Below are 20,339 nucleotides of genomic sequence, written 5' to 3' on the forward strand. Positions count from 1 at the left end.
ACAGCCAGGTCTAGGAAGACCTTCTGATGGTCTCAAACTTCTTCCATTTAAGGATTAAGAAGGCCACTGTGTACTTATGAACCTTGAGTACTGCAGAAATTCTGTGTAACCTTGGCCAGATCTGTGCCTTGCCACAATTCTGTCTCTGAGCTTCTTGGCTAGTTCCTTTGATCTCATAATTCTCATTTGGTCTGACATGCACTGTGACCTATGAGGTCTTATATAGATAGGACTTGATTTGGAAAGGCATGCACCTATCAGTTTAATTAAACACAGCTGGACTCCAATGAAGGAGTAGAACCATCTCAAGGAGGATCACAAGGAAATGGACAGCATGTGACTTCAATATGAGTGTCTGAGCAAAGGGTCTGAATACTTATGACCATGTGATATTTCAGTTTTTCTTTTCTAATAAATTTGAAAAAAAATCTACATTTCTGTTTTTTTTTTTAGTCAAGATGGGGTGCAGAGTGTACATTAATGAAGAAAAAAATGAACTTTTTTGAATTTACCAAATGGCTGCAATGAAACAGAGTGAAACATTTAAAGGGGTCTGAATACTTTCTGTATCCACTGTATGTATATAGACACATTTTGCACATCTTCAAAATAGAAAAATCTAGTAGTTGTATTTCCATAGCACATACTGTGCATGACTTTTTACAGCTCAGTGGCAACACTCAAAATAGCATGGGATCAGAGCCAAAACTGACACTTCTAAAACGATAAAATTAAGAGGGAGTAACTGAATTGTAGCATCATTAATTATGACGCAATGTCTGTAGAGAAGAGTTCTGAATTTCCATAACATTTTTGTTGTGTTGAGTTTGTCTCTTAAGGTACCTTCACACTAAGCGACTTTTGCAGCGAGAACGACGACGATCCGTGACGTTGCAGCGTCCTGGATAGCGATCTCGATGTGTTTGACACGCAGCAGCGATCTGGATCCCGCTGTGATATCGCTGGTCGGAGCTAGAAGTCCAGAACTTTATTTCGTCGCTTGATCACCCGCTGTCATCGCTGGATCGGCGTGTGTGACGCCGATCCAGCGATGTGTTCACTTGTAACCAGGGTAAACATCGGGTTACTAAGTGCAGGGCCGCGCTTAGTAACCCGATATTTACCCTGGTTACCATTGTAAAAGTAAAAAAAAAAAAAAAAACAGTACATACTCACCTTCTGATGTCTGTCACGTCCCCCAGCATCCACAGGGTTACGCGCTGCTGCCGAGAACTTCCTGCACTGAATGTGTCAGCGCCAGCAGTAAAGCAGAGCACAGCGGTGACGTCACCGCTGTGCTCTGCTTTACTGCCGGCGCGGACACATTCAGTGCAGGGAGCTCTGAGCAGCAGCGCGTAACCCTGTGGACGCCGGGGGACGTGACAGACATCAGAAGGTGAGTATGTACTGTTTTTTTTTTACTTTTACAATGGTAACCAGGGTAAATATCGGGTAACTAAGCGCGGCCCTGCACTTAGTAACCCGATGTTTACCCTGGTTACCCGGGTGCTGCAGGGGGACTTCGGCATCGTTGAAGACAGTTTCAACGATGCCGAAGTCTTTCCCCTGATCGTTGGTCGCTGGAGAGAGCTGTCTGTGTGACAGCTCCCCAGCGACCTAAACAGCGACGCTGCAGCGATCGGCTCGTTGTCTATATCGCTGCAGCGTCGCTGAGTGTGACGGTACCTTAAGTTTAAAAATTAAAAGGATTTGTCCAAAATAAAGCAGAGCAACCTCCTTGGATCTAGTGGCATTCGTGTGCTGATGGAAGAGCAAGGTCATTTATTTATAGGCATCTTTGTTTCTTTTTTCCGCCATTCCATTGTGTACACAGCACTATTTTTCCTGTCAAATCTGATGGAATTTGGAAAGGAGACTCAGACCTAAATGTGAACTAGCCCAAATATGAAACTAGCATGGATAAAACACTGCTAGAATATAGTCTAGGCGTCGGGAAAGGTCAGAGAGGCCCGGCGCCTGCACACTGCCGTACTTTGCTCTGCCCTCAACAGGGCAGATAAAGTACGCCTGTGCCGGAGCCGCAGCATGAAGACAAGAAGAGAAGAGGACGTCATCGTAAGAAGATGGGAGGCCCCGGACCGGACTGCGAGTGAGTATAATCTTACCTCTTTTTCTCATCTTTTAGGATACATCGGGGGCTTATCTACAGCATTCAGGAATGCTGTAGATAAGCCCCTGATGCTGGTAACTCACCTTCGATTTTGGGGGTTACAGGTTCCCTTTAAGGCTACTTTCACACTAATTGCGTCATTGCGACGTACCGACGCAAGCAGTGAAAGCGCCGCACAACGGGGGCAGTGGATGCTGTTTTTCAACGCATCCGCTGCCCCATTGTGAGGTGCGGGGAGGAGGGGGAGGAGTTCCGGCAGCGCATGCGCGGTCGGAAATGGCGGACACGACGCACCAAAAAACGTTACATGCAACGTTTTTTGGTGCAGACGGTCCGACGCAACCATCGCATGACGGTTGCGACGTGTGGCAATGCGTCCCAAATGTTAGTCTATGGAGAAAAGACGCATCCTGCAAGCAATTTTGCAGGATGCGTTTTTTATCCACAACGAAGCATTGCGACGTGCAGTGCACGATGCTAGTGTGAAAGTAGCCTAAAGCAAATATTGCCTTGGTAATGTCAACTGGACCTTAACATACATTATATGGCCATGGGTGAGCAAGAGATAACTGGGGGTAGCTACCTGTTTAATAATACACTGCAATGATAAAAACTTTTTATGCTTTTTAAAATTAACCAGAAATATACATTGCTGGGGGCAGATGCCTGCCATACCGAGGTTTATTAACAGGCCGTGTACATGGAAGCATGCATGCAGGAAGAGGTTTGTTTTCAAAAATAGTAGTTATGGCATTTTAATTAACCTGATCATATATGATCCATTTTTTGGGGAGCAGAAATTGTTTTGGATGCAAAAATGATCTATTTTTTTAGATCAAGCTTAGGTTTATTTACTCTGTATAGGTCAGGATTAGCCATACAATATAATGAACAGGCAGGATATATGTGACTGTCTTTTGGCAATGTAAGCAAGCAGTTAGTATAGAATATGGCGGGACAGATAGAAAGATGTCTGCTGCGTAAAGCTAGACATGGGATGCCCAGCTTTGTGGGGGCATAGTTACTGCTGGCAGCAGAAGATACAGAACATGATGGACAGGCAAGCAGACAGATGCCACTGCCAATCTAATCAATGGCCCGAGCTGTAAGGCCATGTGCACACGTAGGTTCGGGTCCTCTGTGGGTTCTCCCGCAGTGGATTTGATAAATCTGCAGGGCAAAGCCGCTGCGGTTATCCCTGCAGATTTATCACGTTTTGTCTTGCGATTTCCGCTGCGGGCTTTGGTTTTACTATTGATGCTGCATATGCAGCATCAATAGTAATGTTAAAAATAAAAAAAAATGGTTATACTCACCCCCTCTGACGTCCCGATCTCCTCGGCGCTGCACGCGGCGGTCCGTTTCCCAAGATGCTGTGCGAGAAGGACCTTCGTGACGTCACGGTCATGTGACTGCTACGTCACCACAGGCCCTGCTCGTACAGCAACCCTGAGACCGGACAGCCGCGTGCAGCGCTGAGAGGTGAGTATAGCATTATTTTTTATTTTAATTCTTTTTTTTTTTTACCACAAATATGGTTACCAGGGCCTGGAGGAGAGTTTCCTCTCCTCCACCCCGGGTAGCAACCGCACATTATCCGCTTACTTCCCGCATCGTGGGCACAGCCCCATGCGGGAAGTTAGCGGAGCAATGCATTTCTATGGGTGCAGAATCGCTGCGATTCTGCACAAAGAAGTGACATGCTGCGGGTTGTAAACCGCTGCATTTCTGCGCGTTTTTTCCCGCAGCATGTGCACAGTGGTTTGCGGTTTCCATAGGGTTTACATGTAAATGTAAACGCTATGGAAACTGCTGCGGACCCGCAGCATCAAAATCGCCGCGGATCCGCGGTAAAACACGCAAAGTGTGAACATGGGCTTAGTGACTGATCTGAAACATGTAAGGTTTTCCACTATTGCAAAGGACAATCTAGTCCACTTGTGCATGACAAAGCCACTTTCTGCACCAATTACCTTCTAGGACATACATTGAATGCTGGACAACACCGTACACCTGTGGGAGTCCTGATAGTCCTCATCATTGGTCCAATCCACTGACCCAGAAGTCTGTGGGGTCAGGACTCAAGCCATCTGTCAGAGAAAGGACGCAGTCCAGGCATGACCTAACCCAGCTGTTCTGATGGTGTGTCTCCGCTGATGTGCATCGGATAGGTGTAGCAGCAGATAAACCATCTGGTCCATTCTGTCATATATACTGTAATGGCTGCTGCCTCGGCTACTTGTGGGGAGCATTATCTTTGCAGGGACATGTGATGGGTGTCGTGGTCACCTCTGGCTAGCAAGAATCTGCTCAGCGACAACTTCATTGAAAAGGGAAGACATATTACTTCTAACAAATGGTCCCCAACCTTTCTGATCTTGAGAGCCACCTTCAGCTCTGCAAGAGGGTCGCGAGCCACATTCAGATCCTGTCCCCCTTCACAGTATAATGACAACCAAAGCTTTTCCACACAAAACACCTTGAAGCAGTGTACCAAGACCCAGGGGTTCCCACCAAACCCCTATTCAGCATTGCCACAATCACGTACTCCCAACACAGTCACATCCATCTTCAAGCACCTCATTTGACCGGTAGTATCATCCTGTCTCCAGGGTACCATACTTAAATTATCTCTAAACCTCCAAGACCAGTAGACTTATAATATCCTGGAAAATAGTATAAATTGACTTTCGCATCCGTAAGTAAAATCTTCAAGCCTTATTAGATCACATTAAAAACAGACACCACATGGTGGATATAAACACGCTGCCACTGACGCGTTCCTGGCGCCCTTACTCATAGTATGGTTAGGTACTGTGGGACTTCCTATTTAACAGGTGCACCACCAATCACACAGAGCAAAGCCTGATGTTACTTATGGATGCCACATGTCATTTTTGCTATTTCCCTGCATGTTTACTGTCAGCGGTAACGGGTTGTCGCATATTCACAATGTTAATAACAGCACGCATTTCGCAGGATGAGGCTTTTCTTTTTTTTCTGTTGGAATTGTCATTACTTATAATAATAATGCACAAATTTTGACTGCAGTTTCAGAAGACAAAAAAAATGTCACAATTTGCTTTTATATAGTGAGGGTCTAGATCATGGCTATCCAATAGTCACCCCCTTGCTTGATACCAACGATACACCCATCTCCCACATGCAATTGAACATGCAACCTGCCATGTTAGCCAAAAATGCACATCACAGAAAAAAAGCGTAATGGCCAATACCAGGTCACAAACCAATGTACTGCAGGATACAGACAGGTCCTAGCGATAAAAGGAGACAGCACAGCAACAAAATGCTGAACAATCACCCGCACCTCCATCATCTATGGCAGATGGCTGCTTAATACCAGTGCATTTATGATGCTAAGCAACCACTCCATGAAGTGAAGACGTGTCAAGTTATATCATCACCATCACCCATCTTTCCTGATCCCTCTCACCCTGTATCTGTCTGCTATTCCTGGTATGTCCACTGGTTGCTATTACCGGTTTTTGTTTTTTTCTCTTCCTGCATGTTTTCCCACCATAATTCTTTGATGCTAACACACAGATGGCTTTATCTTTCCATTTGGTTCTGACTATTTCCTTTTGCATTTTTCCTTCTGACTTCGAATTAATCCCGTCCTGTGTCTGTGACCAGTCTCCCTGCTGGCCCTCACTCCTGATCACACCTGGCCTATTTCATCTGCACTTAGCCTGTTTCATGTCCACTTAGCCTGTTATAAATTCAGAGTCGCAGGTCTGTCTGGACCGTGGTCTGTCTCCATAAGGATACCAGCAGAAATATGCCAGAAAAGAGCCAGAAGTGAACAGAAGGTACAACTAACCACTGTTAATAAATGTACTACATTTCTTTCCCTTTCCACCACACTTACTCTCATCATGCTGACATACGCTCTAACAGTTTTTGCTCCATTACGCCTCACTCTCCTTCGCTATCCCCAAACCCCAGCACCCTCTAACCAAGTAATAATCTCTCCTTACCTCCTGCCTCCCCACCTGACCTCCTCCGGTGTCTTGCTCCTCAACCCCAGATCTCTCCTAATAAAACACAAAACAAGCCACCCACTCTCCTTCTCCCACCTGCTCTGTCTCTCTCTGCTTCTCCTCACTGCTGGTGACATATCTCCCAATCCTGGACCCCCACATCTCATACCCCCTTCTAGCACTCCCAACCCAACATAAACACCTAAAATGTTGCCCACCTCAAATCCGTGCCCTTGACACCCAACACCCTGCTCCCTCTCTCTGGAGCACTCTGGAATGCCTGCTCCGTCTGCAATAAACTCCACGGGATTCATGACCTCTTTACCTCTTGTAATCTTTCCTTCCTGGGCCTCACTGAAACATGGCTGGCACCCTCTGACACAGCCTCCCCTGCTGCGCTATGTTATGGCGGCCTCCACTTCACCCACACTCCTTACCCTGGCAACAGACATGGTGTAGGAGTGGGCCCTCTCCTTTCTTCCAACTGTACCTTTATACCAATTCTACCTCTACCCTCCCTTATCCTCCCCTCTTTTGAAGTCCACTCTGTCCGCATCTACTCCAGCCTCTAAATAGCCATCATATACCGACTTCCGGGCCCAACCACTGCCTTTATTGACCAATTCTCCACCTGGCTCATTCACTTTCTGTCTGACATTCCCACCATCATCATGGGTGACTTCAACATCCCCACTGACACCCACCAGTCAGCAGCCTCCAAACTCCTGTCCCTTTCTTTATCTTTTGGACTTACTCAGTGGTCCTCCTCAGCCACCCACACTGACTGGCACACATTAGACCTGGTCTTCACCCGTTTCTGCTCCCTATCTAACTTCACCACCTCCCCTCTCCCTCTATCTGACCACCATCTACTCACTTGCTCATCACTGTCCTCCACAACTGTCACTCATGTCCAGCAACATGCGCACCCCCACAAAAACCTCGCACATCTAGACCCTCGTACACTCTCTGACCCTATTCAGCCACTGTCCTTCATAGCTTCACTCCACGACAAAGACACTGCCACTAGTTTCTACAATGCCACTCTGGCATCAGCCATCGACTCGGTCGCCCCTGTCATGCATAGCAGAGTGCAACGAATAAATAGACAACCCTGGCACAATAACATCACTAAAAAGCTTCGGCAAGTATCCAGAATTGCAGAACGGCGTTGGAAGAAAATGCATTCGCAAGATGATTTCACTGCACTCAAACAAACACTCGTTTTCAAATCAGCTCTCCCTCTGCTAAACAGGCCTATTTCACATCCCTCGAATCTTCTTTATCCCACAACCCAAAACAGTTGTTCAAAATCTTTAACTCCCTCCTCTGCCCACCGCTGTCCCCTCCGACTTCCTTAATCTCTGCTCAGGACTTTGCCACGCACTTCAAAAATAAGATAGACCAAACAAGGCAAGTCTTTGTTGTCCGACCACCACAACCTCCTTTGTATGCCAAACAAATGCCCTAACCCCATAACTTCCCTCTCCAAAATCACTGAAGGACAGCTAGCTCATCTTCTCTCCAAATCACACCTCGCCACTTGCGCACTTGACCCCATCCCATATCCTCCCCAACCTCACCACTACACTAATCCCATCCCTAACCCATCTCTTCAATCTATCACTAACTTCTGGTACCTTCCCACTTTCAAACATGCCACAATCACACCTACCCTCAAAAAGCCTCCCCTTGACCAGAGCGCTGTGTCCAGCTACCGCCCCATATCTTTGCTCCCATTTGCTTCCAAACTACATGAGCAGCACGTCTATGCTGAACTTTCCTCTCAACTTGCATCTAACTCTCTCTTCGACAACCTACAATCTGGCTTCTGTCCCCACCATTCCACTGAGACAGCCCTAACCAAACTTACGAACGACTTACAGCCAAAGTTAACAGACAATTCTCTATACTCCTCCTTCTAGACCTGTCCTCTGCCTTCGACACATTTGACCACTGCCTCCTACTACAGATCCTCTCTTCCTTTGTTGTCAAAGGCCAAGCCCTATCCTGGATCTCCTCATACCTCACAAACCGCACATTTAGAATTTCCTACCCCCATACTACCTCTTCATCTCGCCCCCTCTCTGTTGGTGTCCCTCAAGGCTCTGTCATAGGACCTCTTCTCTTCTCAAACTATACCCTTGGCCAGGGACAACTCAAAGTCCTATGGCTTCCAGTACCATCTACACTCACCGGCCACTTTATTAGGTACACCTGTCCAACTTCTTGTTAACACTTAATTTCTAATCAGCCAATCACATGGCGGCAACTCAGTGCATTTAGGCATGTAGACATGGTCAAGACAATCTCCTGCAGTTCAAACCGAGCATCAGTATGGGGAAGAAAGGTGATTTGAGTGCCTTTGAACGTGGCATGGTTGTTGGTGCCAGAAGGGCTGGTCTGAGTATTTCAGAAACTGCTGATCTACTGGGATTTTCACGCACAACCATCTCTAGGGTTTACAGAGAATGGTCGGAAAAAGAAAAAAAAATCCAGTGAGCGGCAGTTCTGTGGGCGGAAATGCCTTGTTGATGCCAGAGGTCAGAGGAGAATGGGCAGACTGGTTCGAGCTGATAGAAAGGCAACAGTGACTCAAATCGCCACCCGTTACAACCAAGGTAGGCCTAAGAGCATCTCTGAACGCACAGTGCGTCGAACTTTGAGGCAGATGGGCTACAGCAGCAGAAGACCACACCGGGTACCACTCCTTTCAGCTAAGAACAGGAAACTGAGGCTACAATTTGTACAAGCTCATCGAAATTGGACAGTAGAAGATTGGAAAAACGTTGCTTGGTCTGATGAGTCTCGATTTCTGCTGCGACATTCGGATGGTAGGGTCAGAATTTGGCGTAAACAACATGAAAGCATGGATCCATCCTGCCTTGTATGGAGCATCTTTGGGATGTGCAGCCGACAAATCTGCGGCAACTGTGTGATGCCATCATGTCAATATGGACCAAAATCTCTGAGGAATGCTTCCAGCACCTTGTTGAATCTATGCCACGAAGAATTGAGGCAGTTCTGAAGGCAAAAGGGGGTCCAACCCGTTACTAGCATGGTGTACCTAATAAAGTGGCCGGTGAGTGTATATGCGGATGACACTCAGATCTACCTCTCTGGCCCAGATGTCACCTCCCTGCTCTCCAGAATCCCAGAGTGTCTATCAGCAATATCCTCCTTCTCCTCTCGCTTCCTCAAACTGTGGACAAAACCAAACTAATTATCTTTCCTCCATCTCACATATCTTCCCTACCTGATCTATCAATCACAATAAATGAATTTACACTTTCCCCCATCCCAGTAATCCGCTGCCACGGAGTAACCCTTGACTTTGCCCTGTCCTTTAAACCGCACGTCCAAGCTCTCGCCACCTCCCGTCACCTCCAGCTCAAAAATATTTCCACAATCCGTCCTTTCCTCAACCCTCACTCTACCAAAATGCTTGTGCATTCCCTAATCATCCCCCGCCTCGACTACTGCAACATCCTCCTTTGTGGCCTACCCTCTAACACTCTCGCACCCCTCCAGTCCGTCCTTAACTCTGCTGCCCGACTAATCTCTCTCCTCACTACACTCCTGCTTCCCCTTTTTGCAAATCCCTTCACTGGCTCCCAATTTCCCAGCGTATCCAGTTTAAACTATTAACACTGACCTACAAAGCCATCCATAACCTTTCTCCTCCGTATATTTCCGAACTAATCTCTCAATATCTTCCCTCACGTAATCTCCGGTCCTCCCAAGACCTCCTTCTCTCCTCCACGCTTATTCGCTCCTCACCCAATCGCCTCCAAGACTTCTCCCGAATATCCCCCATCATCTGGAATTCTGTGCCCCAACACGTCCAGTTATCCACCACATTTGGATCCTTCAAACGGAAGCTAAAAACCCATCTCTTCAAAGAAGCTTACAACCTGTAATGACCACACGACCACCTCAACACCATCGCAGCTACAGCAACCCCCGACCTACTGTCTCCTTCCCCACAATCCTGTAGAATGTAAGCCCGCAAGGGCAGGATCATCTCCCCTCTGTATCAGTCCGTCATTGTTAGTTTTGTTTACTGTGATATATGTATTTTGATGTAACCCCGTCTCACGTACAGCACCATGAAATTAATGGTGCTATATAAATAAATAATAATGTTATACCGGGATTGGACGCCGCTCCCATTAGGCTATGCTCACACGTTGCATTTTTTATGCATTTTTTTCTGCAGGCAAAACCTGCTCTCTTGGCTGCTTACAAAAAGCAGATTTCTGGGATCCAGTGCATTATACTCTATGGAGGACTATGGGGTATGCATTATACAATATGGAGGACTATGGGGTGCATTGTACTAAACGAGCAAAATGCTGCCTATTCATCCAGTGACAGGATTATTTATGCCGGAAAAAAAATCATTGTTCTCACAGCACATCTCCAGAGGAAAACTGCAGATACCATGATACTGTATGGGGACAGATTGATCTACTAGTGGTCGGTCTGTACCCATTATTCTTCCTCAGCCGATGTAATGAGGCCGGGAAACAAGCATGGAATCACCTCAATATTGTATCAATATTAGCACATTGTACATGGGGGGGAGCCAGTCTCTTCCCCTGTACAGCTTGGAGCAGACACATCAATTGGCGGTTGGGAGAAAATAATATTGCTCCAAGTGGGTCTAAAGGCCCCGTCTCACATAGCGAGATCGCTAGCGAGATCGCTGCTGAGTCACAAGTTTTGTGACGCAACAGCGACCTCAGTAGCGATCTCGCTATGTGTGACACGTACCAGCGATCAGGCCCCTGCTGTGAGATCGCTGGTCGTGTCGGAATGGCCTGGACCTTTTTTTGGTCGTTGAGGTCCCGCTGACAGCGCTGAATCGGTGTGTGTGACACGGATTCAGCGATGTCTTCACTGGTAACCAGGGTAAACATCGGGTTACTAAGCGCAGGGCCGCGCTTAGTAACCCGATGTTTACCCTGGTTACCAGCGTAAAAGTAAAAAATAACAAACAGTACATACTCGCCTTCTGATGTCCGTCAGGTCCCTTGCCGTCTGCTTCCTGCTCTGAGTGCAGCCGTACAGTGAGAGCACAGCACAGCAGTGACGTCACCGCTGCGCTCTGCTCTCACTGTACGGCTGCACTCAGAGCAGGAAGCAGACGGCAAGGGACCTGACGGACATCAGAAGGCGAGTATGTACTGTTTGTTATTTTTTACTTTTACGCTGGTAACCAGGGTAAACATCGGGTTACTAAGCGCGGCCCTGCGCTTAGTAACCCGATGTTTACCCTGGTTACCCGGGTGCTGCAGGGGGACTTCGGCATCGTTGAAGACAGTTTCAACGATGCCGAAGTCGTTCCCCTGATCGTTGGTCGCTGGAGAGAGCTGTCTGTGTGACAGCTCCCCAGCGACCACACAACGACTTACCAATGATCACGGCCAGGTCATATCGCTGGTCGTGATCGTTGGTAAATCGCTATGTGAGACGGGGCCTTAAAAGGGGCACTGGTTTTCAGGTTTAATTGGATCAGCTTTTGCTCAATTGTTCAATTTTTTCTTATCCACCATGGAGATCAAGAGATATTGGACTTTTTAACAGTGTTATTTTATGGCCAGCACCAAGTAAGAGAGTAATAATGCAGAGCAGCCTAAAGACCCCCCTCCCACCAGAAAATCCTGTCAGCAATGCCCCCTTGGATAGACCATAAGGGCTTGTTCACACTATCCTTTTTTTGCTGCGGATTTTGCAGCTGCGGATTTGGAAAAACCGCAGTGCAAAACCGCGGTGGTTTTCACTGCGGTTTTTTGTGCGGTTTCTACTGCGGATTCCACTGCGGGTTTCCAACTGCACTTTCCTATAGGTGCAGGTGGAAAACCGCTGCGGAATCCGCAGAAAGAATTGACATGCTACTTCTTTTTTTCCCGCAGAAAATCCGCGCTGATTTTCAAGCGGAAAAAGGCAAAGTGGGCACAGCGGTTTTTGTTTTCCATAGGGAAACATTGTACTGTACCCTGCATGGAAAACGGCTGCGGATCCGCAGCTGCAAATCCGCTGCGGATCCGCAGCAAAAACCGCAAAGTGTGAACATAGCCTAACAGTCTGCACTAACTAAAAAGGTCCATATCTCTGACACCATAAAATACATACTCAGGAGAGCAGCAGGAACAAAGAGCAAAGCCTGGTCCTAGAATGGGACCCCTGCACTTACAGGTGCTTCTCACAAAATTAGAATATCAAAACGTTAATTTATTTCAGTTCTTCAATACAAAAAGTTTAAGTCATATTATATAAACTCATTACAAACAGAGTGATCTATTTCAAGTGTATATGTTAATGTTGACGATTATGAGTTACAGCTAAAGAAAAACCAATAGTCATCTCAGTAAATTACAATTAACAAACAACACCTGCAAAGGCTTCCTAAGCGTTTATAAAGGTCCCTTAGTCTGTTTCAGTAGGCTCCACAATCATGGGGAAGACTGCTGACTTGACAGATGTCCAGAAGGCAGTCATTGACACACTCCACAAGAAGGGTAAGCCACAAAAGGTCATTACTAAACAATCTGGCTGTTCACAGAGTGCTGTATCCAAGCATATTACTGGAAAGTTGAGTGGAAGGAAAACGTGTGGCAGAAAAACATGCACAAGCATTCGGGATAACCGCAGCCTTGAAAGGATTGTTAAGGCCATTCAAAAATTGGGGGGAAATTCACAAAGAGTGGACTGCTGCTGGAGTCATTGCTTTAAGAGCCATCACACACACAGATGTATCCAGGACATGGGCTACAAGTGTCGCATTCCTTGTGTCAAGCCACTCATGACTAATAGACAACATCAGAAGCGTCTTACCTGGGCCAAGGACAAAAAGAACTGAACTGTTGCTCAATGGTCCGAGGCGTTGTTTTCAGGTGAAAGTAAATTTTGCATTTCATTTGGAATCAAGGTCCCTAAAGGAAGAGTGGAGAGGCACACAATTCAAACTTCTTGAGGTCTAGTGTGAAGTTCCACAATCAGTGATGGTTTGAGGAGACATGTCATCTGCTGGTGTAGGTCCACGGTGTTTTATCAAGACCAAAGTCAGTGCAGCCGTCTAAGGAAACTTTAGAGCATTTCATGCTTCCCTCTGCCGACAAGCTTTTTGGAGATGGAAATTTCATTCTCCAGCAGGACTTGGCACCTGTCCACACAGCCGAAAGTACCAATACCTGGTTTAAAAACTACAGTATCAGTGTGCTCGATTGCGAAGCAAACTCGACTGACCTTAACCCCGTAGAGAATCTATGGTGTATTGTCAAGACTCAAGAGGAAGATGAGAGACACCAGACCCAACAATGCAGACGAGCTGAAGGCTGCTATTAAACCAACCTGGGCTTCCATAACACCTCAGCAGTGCCACAGGCTGATCGCCTCCATGCCACGCAGCATTGATGCAGTAATTGATGCAAAAGGAGCTCTGACCAAGTATTGAGTGTATTTACTGAACATACGTTTTAGTAGGCCAACATATGGGATTTTAAAATAATTTTTCAAGCTGGTGTTATAAAGTATTCTAATTTACTGAGATAATGACTTTTGGGTTTTCATTGGCTGTACTCCATAATCATCAACATTAACATAAATAAACACCTGAAATAGATCAGTCTGTTTGTAATGATTCTATATAATATGAGATTCACTTCTTGCACTGAAAAAAATTAACTTTTTCATGATATTCTAATTTTGTGAGAAGCACCTGTACATCTGTGGAGCCCCAGCACTTACATTTGTCACTGTAGTTACACATGAAAAATGTTTTTAACATCTGTCGCATCTCTGAGTTTCTTACTAAAAATTGGAACATGACAGTAGATCCTAGACCTATAGTGTCCTCCAGGAACTCAGCAGTTTCCAGCACTGTAGCTCATGTCTATATAGTCCATGAGCCAAGAACCAAATTTGACGATATCGGTACCAAGCGGAGTGACTAATTCTCTTTGGTATTTTTAGGTAGATGCATGTCTGTAGTTTATTTTTTGATATGATAGCCCTTACATATACGTAGCTTATTAACCCCTTCAGCCCTAGGCCTATTTGTACCCAAGTGCCTAAGCCAATCTGACCTGTGCCACTTCATGGGCTAATAACTTTGGAACGCTTTCACCTATCCAAGCCATTCTGAGATTGTTTTCTCGTGACATATTGTACTTCACGTCAGTGCTAAATGGGAGTCAATATATTTTACCTTTCTATATAAAAAAATGCTAAATATTCGGAAATTTTGGAAAAATCGGCAATTTTTTAACTTTGAAATTCTCTGCTTTTTACAAAAATACTGATACCCCCCATAATAGTTATTAATTTACACTCCCCACATGTTTACTTCATATTGGCATCATTTTGAAAATGAAACCTTATTGTTTTACGACGTAATAGGGCTTATAGTTTTATGCGCAATTTTTCACATTTACAGCAAAACCCACTTTTCAAAGGACCAAGTCACTTCTGAAGTCACTTTAAGGGGCTTACATAACAGAAACCACCCATAAATTACCCCATTTTGCAAACTACACCCCTCAAGCTGTTCAAAACTCATTTTTAAAAACTGTTAACCCTTTAGGTGTTCCACAGGAATTTTAGCATGAGCCAAGAACCAAATATGACGATATCGGTACCACCCGGAGTGACTAGATGTAGTATTTGTAACAAAATTTAATCCAAGTTATGTAAATACACACTGAACATGTCATGTGCATATATATATATATATGTATATATATATATATATATATATATATATATATATATATATATATATATATATATATATATATATATATATATATATATGTTACTCCATAATATCTTCAACATCGGACTCTGAATCTGACTGTTGTTCTACTGGCTCGTCTTCAGTACCCTTGTTCTGGCATGTCTGTAATCTGCACATGTCTGTGCACTTCAGGCCATTGCTGAGGCAAGTACACTGAGGAAGTTCACATGACCGCACACACTTGCAGGACAGTAGCTGTATAATAGCTTCTGGTGCTGGTGCCCCTTGCATCCACTTGACAACAAGCTTTCCGTCGTTATCTATCATCCAACCGCAGTCTGTTGGGTTTGCAACCCATGGCTGGCTCTGCAGACTTCTCCTCCAGATCGCAGCCTGGTAGTTTGCACGCAGTGCATGCATGAAAAGGCAGTCCTGGCAAGGAGGGAGTTGACTTGACTCTACCACTCCACGTCTGGCACAGAACAGCTGATAACGGAGCCTGTTTACCTCAGTTGTTTGGGTAGTTGGCAGGTACATGTGGCAGGTGATTTCCTGTAACTTCTCAAAAAGTTCGGTAGACACTTCCCATGAACGACCAACTTCCTGAAAGGCATCCTGGTATGTCTTGTTCATCTTCAACTGCTTGAGTGTCGTCATCTTCCCACGGCCAGCGAATGCACTGACGGTGTCACAGCCTGTAAATGCATGCATACCAATCAATGAATCACATACGCTGCCTCCCAATGTTCGGCTCAGAGTGGTGATATCCAGGAATCTTGTCCGGTTCTGTGTACCGCATTTCTGGAACAGGTGGGATGGGATTTTGTGGCACATGCCCAGACACAGGACCATGACATCAGTATCCTCCGAAGTGATGATGACCGACTTGTAACCAGATTCTGCTGCATGAAGAGCATGGAGAAGGAGGCGTGTGTCTGCTTCTTCTTGATTTGACTTAAGGTCAGCAGCCTCTTCCCACTGTTCTTTGGTGATCTTAAAGCAGAGCTGCTCACATGTGACATACAGCTCCTTCTCCTCAAGCTTCTCCCTGTGGTGTTTCGCCTTCCATTCTTCTACCAGAAACTTTATGAGACTTGCCTTGTTGGAGGAACTACTTAGAAGCTTTTTCCACTGCTGGATGTTGTGCCCATGTTGAATGTTCTTGAAATGGATCCCTGTGCCTTCATATCTGTTGACTCTTTCTGTATCTTTGATGGATGTCTCCTTGTAGACGTCAAAGACAATATCAATGCGCTTGCTCTTAGCACCCTCATGGATAGCGCGACTCATTGCTGTGCCTGCTAGCTGGCCAAATGTTGCATTGTTTCCCTTCAGTTTCTGAACCAGGCTCATCCCATCAATGATGGTTGCAGAGGGCTCGGGGATCACTTCTGCAGGACGAGCATTCCTCTCCAACTCCCTTGCGAGGGCAGCCTTGTTGGTCTTGCGGATAGACCCATCACCATTGGCAAGTGCCCATGGCAATGGACCCAGGGGATGAGTCAAGACATCACTCATTTGTAGCTTTCTGTTCTCAGCTACAAGTATCATCTGGCCAAATAGGTTTCTGTCAGCCTTCAAAATTACCTCCTTGCCAAGACCTTGTCTGCGTGTCTTCATTTGGATGTTAGAGAACGTTTTAAGTTTGTTCTTCGTCATCTTGTCATGAAACAATGTAGTTGGCTTATCGGTACCCAAACGCTCATCCTTGAATGTTTGATATGCATCCTCTCCTATACTGTATGCCCCTTGAAGGTCTTTGGCTACATCTGGTGGTGCTACAGTCGCTGTTGACAAACTGATAAGTTCACCATTATGCTCTTTGTTGAAGGGGTTCACCCAACCTGTCTCCAGCAGTTGAACGAAAGATTGGACATCGGCTTCATCTCTTCTAATCCTAGACACCTGTAGGTCTGAATGGCTGAAGTCAGTATATTGTTGGCCTACCAGGGCCCTCAGCTGCCTCAAGTACATACTGCGGTACTCTGATGTCAGGTAGAACCTGGAAACAGCTCCAACTTTGAGGCTGAAGCCTTTTGTGCCCCCTGGTGTCTGGGTGTCTTTGTTGATTGTCTCTTCAATGGTCTGGTCCACAGGAATTCGTCCAAAAGGATTCTTGCTACCGATCTGGACCGAAAAGCCACCTTGCATGAAGTATTCATGGACCTCTGGGTGTTCTATGGGCAGCCGAGACATTGTGGCATAGTAATAGGTTAGGTATCGGGCATAGTTGACCTTGTCATAGGCAAAACACCATGGTATCATCTGTCGGATTGCTCCTAGGTGAAGCATCCAGTTGCCTTCTCTTGAAGCTCGAACCAGGGCCAGCATGGTCTCGACCATGTCCAAGTATGACATCCAGAATGCTGAGAGTTGTTCATTTCTGAGGGTCTCAAGATAAACTTGAAAGAGCTTCAGGGTAAGTGTGCAAGATTCATTATCCAAGAGCTTTTCGAAGGATCCCTGCGACACACTGATGCGAAAGTTTGTGATGTTCTTCAGTGTTTCATCCAGATGGTGAAGGTCCCTTGCATGGTTTTCTTCTAGCCATGGAAGGAAGTTTTTCCATGCAAGCCTCATAAGTGCTTCATAGACCAGCTTGTGTAGTCTCACTGCTCTGTTGTACCTCCGGCCGTCCATCACTCCAGACACTGATCCTTCAGCGATTACACCGGATTCAACACACAGATCTCTAAGGCCTGCATCCTGAAATCTGTTCCCTATGATAGAGAGGAGATTACAGATTGTTTGGAAGACACCCATTCTAATTATAATGTTCTTGAACTTCTCCTGTTTCCAGATAACCTCGGCAGCTTTGGCATAGAGTGCTTGATCAAACACACACACAATTCTGTTAAGCTTCAGGGTCTGCATGATGGCATGTGTTTGCTCCAAGACTTCATTCACAGTGGACATGGCTGTTGCAGGAGCATTGATAGTGGGCAGGTAGCTTACAGTGTCCTGGGCCACTACAATGTCGCTGCGGATTTTTATGTTGAACCCAGTCCAACTGCTGGTGGTCTGATCCTCATGGTCTGACATTCTAGCCAGAAGCCAGATATGGTTTTTGAATCCTGGACCTCCTTGGTAGTGTTAACATTCGAAGTCTCAATCCTGGGTGGCTCTCCCCGCTGCCCAACATTGTATATCGGTAGCATTAATTCTGTCAGAGTTATGCTTCTTTTCTTCGACTTGGTTACATCTGGCAGGACTTTCTTTGTCACAGAGCATGCAACATTGGACTGAACAGCAATGCCATTGACTCTATGAGATGTACCTGCTCCACTTAGTGTCTCCTCAAGTCTGTCAATGTTATCCCAGGCCAGGGTTGTGAACACACCTGGGTAGATACTTGCTGGCATTGGGATGTCATCCTTTGAACATTCCAACTTCTGGATACAAAGGGCTGTATCGATCTCCTCAGCCATTGAATATGACACACAGTGGCCAAGACGATTCAGAGTTCGAATCAGTTCTGTATTGCCGGTCAAAGACTTAACTGCAAAGGATAGCAGTACGTGCTTTGGTGGCTTTGTCTTTCCATTGGTAACAGCAAAAACCAAGTCACTGCCGAAGGATGTGGCAAGACGTTGAGCTCTTTCACAGGTAGTTTGGCACTCACAATCTCCTGTAAGCAGGGTTTGCAGGAATTGAGTGACTAATGCAGGAACGACATTCTGATCTGTATTGGGAGGCCATGGCTGACTCACATCTTGCTTCTTGATCTCATTCCTTAGCTGCATTGCTGCTTTGGTTACGATATCTCCAGAGTTAGCAGCTCTTGCTTCTTGCAGATCTTTTGTCATGCTGTGTACTTGCCGGACAAGGTCGTCCATTGATAGGCTACATGGATAGACTAGAAGCTTACCTTTCTCATCTGAGAGAAAGCGGAGTGATTCCCCAATCTCTGTTTCAAGTTTTCGTCGAACATGTTTCTTTGTCGATGGTTTCAGTTGGATGATACCACGGGATATCATTAATCTCTCAAGCCTAGATGTGAGGTTTATCATAGGCAGTACTTCTGGGTTTGGGAACAATTTTGTCCTTATATACAAGAAGAGTTCTTCAAGGGCCTCTTTCTCTGCCTCTTCGTAGCGTACTTCCTCGCTTTCGACCTGATTTTCAGCTGCACTAGACCTACAGGCCACTTGGGAATCATCTTTTGTGAATAGTTTGTAGCACGACTTGTGGTAGTGCCCCTCTGCAGCAACAAGGTCTCTGCTAAGTAAACCAAGTATTCTCTGTGTGCCTTTCCTTATCGCTGCTCTGCGGATCGTCTCATCTGCTCGTAGCTCAACACACTGGACAATTGGCTCCCTTGTTTGTTTTCCTTTTAGGTACTTGCTTGACTTCTCACAGAAGATACATACTTTGGCATACACCCTGCTATCACTGGGGGCACCCCTCGGTAGCTTCCTCATGGAGATTTTGCTTGCTGTTTCGACATTGACACCCTTGCCAAGGATAGAATCCAGTGACTTCTTCATTGTAAAGATACTACGACATTTACGGTGATATTGTATGTGTGGTATTTCTCCTTCTTCAAGGCCCTTAGCTGCTACCAGGACTGATTCATGCTGCCTGATCTCTGCAGCCCTAAGCAATGTTTTCCAGGAGTCCAAATCCTTAAGGGACGCCAGATCATCGCTGCCATCATTAGAGCAGTGTATGATACAGTCGATCCGTGATTTCTTCCTTGCTGGTACTTCCATCATGCCGTTAGATAGTCAGTAAACACCTGCAAACACAAAGAAAAACATTAAAATTTTATTTACCGTATTTCCTGGCGTATAAGACGACTTTTTAGCCATGAAAAACATGGCTCCAAGAGGGCGGTTGTCTTATACGCCGAATACAGCCGCCGGGGGGAAAGGCCGCCGCGCAGGGAAGGAGGAGGCAGGGGCCCACCTTCATGAGGCGCTCGTTCTTAGAGCTGGGAGCGCTGGTGCTAGGTGACTGTTCCCCCTCTCTCCACAAGTTCCTTACCAGCAGCAGCACACAGTACAGGACTACAGGACCTGTGGTGATGTCACGGCCATGTGATCAGTCACAAGCCTGGGAGGTGTCAGCCTCTACAGAGGGAGATAGGAGCTCTGCAGAGAAGACCGGAGAGTCCTGTTCAGCACAGAACGTGTATGTGTCAGTGTGTGTGCGTGTGTTGGGGCACCTCAGGGTGTCTTCAAATGTGACATAGCCCCCTAGATTTCTTCCAGTAAAATTTGCACTCCAAAAGTCATTTGGCGCTCCTTCCCTTCCGAGGCCTGCCGTTCCCCAATACTGCAGTGTACGACAACATATCGGGTGTTGTTGTGTTCGGGAGAGATTGGTGAACAAATAGTGGGGTGCATTTTTTGCTGGTACACCTCTTAAAAATAAAAAAATGAGCCTAAAATGACACCTTCATGTAAAAAATGCACTTTTTCCATTTTCTCAACCAAGTGTTTCCAACTACTGTGAAACACTGGTT

At 46.0% G+C, this 20,339-nt stretch overlaps 1 protein-coding gene across 3 annotated transcripts in view; it reads right to left on the minus strand.

The window, feature by feature from the left end:
* CSGALNACT2 (chondroitin sulfate N-acetylgalactosaminyltransferase 2) overlaps nucleotides 1-20,339 on the minus strand; it is a 115,308-nt gene that overhangs the window by 93,251 nt on the left and 1,718 nt on the right. The window contains exon 2 of one of the 3 annotated variants that reach the window (XM_077259376.1): nucleotides 12,973-13,070. The exons of the other annotated variants lie outside the window; for them this stretch is intronic. The gene's annotated coding sequence lies outside the window, so the exon portion shown is untranslated. The remainder of the gene's footprint in view (nucleotides 1-12,972; nucleotides 13,071-20,339) is intronic. 3 annotated transcript variants of the gene reach the window in all.

The sequence above is a fragment of the Ranitomeya variabilis genome, chromosome 4 (assembly GCF_051348905.1).
Source record: "Ranitomeya variabilis isolate aRanVar5 chromosome 4, aRanVar5.hap1, whole genome shotgun sequence".
Taxonomy (NCBI): domain Eukaryota; kingdom Metazoa; phylum Chordata; class Amphibia; order Anura; family Dendrobatidae; genus Ranitomeya; species Ranitomeya variabilis.